Raw genomic sequence first — 2,825 nt, forward strand, 5'->3', positions numbered from 1 at the left:
CTGGATATCAACATGATGAAATTAACTCCGAATTGTATTTTAGCTTATGTTTAGAAATGAAAACGGTTGTTGTTGTACAGTGCGAGCAGTTAACAATGATATTAGTTTAGTTAGAGATTTTCGTCTTGCGAGCTCTATATATAGCTAAGAACGAAATCCATGAATTTTTGAGGAGTTATATTTTTGCATTTTAGTGTATTAGGGTTTACTACGTTACTAGGGTTTACCAGGTTAGAAGGTTTTTTAAATCAGTAGAGCCAGCTTGCTAAATAACGTGGTTTCATAACGGTTAAGTAGGCTAGAAGGTTTATTAAGTTATGTCGTAGCTTGCTAAAGTAATGTAGCCATATATATAGGGTTTACTAAATTACTTTTGGGTTACTAGATAACCAGGGTTAGTATTTCACGAAATTCCATAGGCCAACTATACTGCTGAAGATAGCTGCAGTTTACTGTGTTACATCGGTTTACTGGATTATTGATTGGGTTACTAGTGTCTACAGGTAAAGACATAAATACATATTACAATAAGGTTTATTAAACTATATAGCCAGGTATACTAGGGTTTACAAGACAGGTTACGTGGCTGTCTTAGGTTACTGGGTTGACCAGACCACTGAATTTTACAGAAATATTCGACAAAAACAGTGTAGATACATTTAAATTTAGTAAAAGGAGAACATAACTAGAACGTTGCATCTGTTCGGAACATACGCTTACTACACATGCTGTATTTATAAATTTATTTGTAAACGGAGAACATAACAAGAAAGTTGGATGTTCATAACAAGCGCCTATACTATAATATTATATACCTCTGTATTGTAGGTAGGAGTTTATATATTTCTGTATACAAGTGCACGACTCCGCGCGTAGCGGCAATTTGAATCAGGCCTTGTTACTGGAGGAAAATTCGAAAAACTGAGCCCAAAATATCATTCCACCTGCAGAGCACCAATATTGGTTTCCCAGGGGGGGGGGGGTAAAGAAGCTTAATTTGCCATCGACAAAAAAATAAGCCCATGCATAAATTCTGAAACTCACCATTTTAATTAATATTGGCTCTGCAGGAGAGAAGAACCGAACATACGACAACGCAATTCCGTATTTGGAACTTGGTTACGTCTAAAATGTAAGTAAAGTTTGTACGAATTTAGGCTATTTAGCGTACATTCGTATACGTATATTCTCGACTCATGTCTGAAAACCTTGCTCAAATTTTAGGGTGAGCCTTGCCAACAGAGAAATTATAATTACTATATTAATTCTCCTCTTATTGGCCGCAGCCATCAAAATCTTCGTTCCAGACAAAGGTGAAGTTCTTTCCAATGTATATTGATATTCGGAGGTGCTGCTATTTTAAATTATGAATTTAAATTTATACAGCTGTAGAATTAAAAACGGTGAAATTTATAAAATCAGCGTTTCTTTTTGCGTTTGCCAAAATCGAAATACGTTGCTGCCATGGAGATCTATGGTCCAGTTAAAAAAATAGGCGACAATGCTTTCATTTTAACTTTCCTTTTAAGAACACGGTTTTTTAAGCGTAGGCCCTGTAGACGCGTATACTTTAAACACTGAAATCCACAGGATTAATTTTCATCTGACATTTATTCAAAGTTGTAAGGATTAGCTTTGCCAAATTTAGTACAAATTTATAAATATGCTTCTCGAAATATACCTAAAATTAATTATGAATTTTACAAGATCTGTTGATGCCTTCAAACGAGAAGACACGTAATTTTCCTGTAGTAGACTCAGATCATCGGGAAGTGCATGTGCCTAGCTCGCTCTGTGAGCTCGATAACAATTCAGTTATGTTTTTGCTTACTTTCTAAGGCAATGAGGGACAAGAGGGAGTATTATCCACGCGTGATAAGGTTGGCATTGGTTTAACATTCCTCGCTGTGTTCAGCCTAATCGTCAATTTCTGTTGTTGTAAACCGCAAAGACGTTAAAAGCAATAATGATACAAAAGTTATTATCATATCAACAATGGTAATGAACTTTTAAATTTTGAATTGTAAATGTAGACATGGATCACGTAATCCTTGCATACCGGGCCATACCGTAAGGCGGGACGATTTCTCTAAATCATAACAACTTTCGGTTTAGCGTGTATATACGTATACTGACGACAAATACGAAGAATTTGTGGAATCTTAATTGAAAAACTGTGCAAATATATGCTCTAATATGTTCGTAAAACCCGTTCTGAATGAAACGCACTTTTTATTTCTCGGGCGAAAAACTTGCATTCATGCCACGTCAACTACTTTTTGGTTGCTTAATTCCAGTATCATTTTCATAACCCAGTGTGTTGAAATAATGAAATTCTCAGAATTATTTTTTGCATTGCGCGAACAATTTATAAAATTATTGGGCCTCATCCAGTGTCTTTTCCGGGCAAATTAAATTACATGCTTTATTTTACTTTACCACATCTTCACGCGAATATTTCAAGGCTCACTCTCAGCAGTGGAAGTACATATATTGTATTTTTAAATTATTTTATATAGTAAGAAGAAGTTACAGGAAAACGACAAAATGTAATTATTAGATCAATAATAAAATTCTCTCTACGTGCTATTTAAGTCTTAAGATGTTGCTTAGCAACAAAGACAGCTCAGTTCTTGTTAGCAAGCAACTTCACAGCACGAAATTCAGCTCCATTTCCGAAATTATTGCAAATCGTTCTTTGCCGGCATTAGCCCTTTGATTTTCACAACTAGACTATTGCATTTTAGTGCAGTTTCAAGTTTTTAACCTATTTTGTGAAATTCTAGACTTTAATGACTATTCCAAAAGAGGCGGAAAATTTTGAA

The 2,825-nt window shown here is 34.9% G+C and overlaps 1 long non-coding RNA gene across 1 annotated transcript; it reads left to right on the forward strand.

Moving 5' to 3' along the window:
* The first annotated feature begins 420 nt into the window (after positions 1 to 420).
* Positions 421 to 2,238, forward strand: LOC114515699. Its single transcript, XR_003686236.1, has 4 exons — positions 421 to 503; positions 1,071 to 1,132; positions 1,225 to 1,313; positions 1,840 to 2,238. It is a non-coding gene; the product is annotated as an uncharacterized LOC114515699 (long non-coding RNA).
* The last annotated feature ends 587 nt before the right edge of the window (positions 2,239 to 2,825 follow it).

The sequence above is a fragment of the Dendronephthya gigantea genome, unplaced genomic scaffold (assembly GCF_004324835.1).
Source record: "Dendronephthya gigantea isolate DGI-Jeju-01 unplaced genomic scaffold, DenGig_1.0 000004F, whole genome shotgun sequence".
NCBI lineage: Eukaryota > Metazoa > Cnidaria > Anthozoa > Malacalcyonacea > Nephtheidae > Dendronephthya > Dendronephthya gigantea.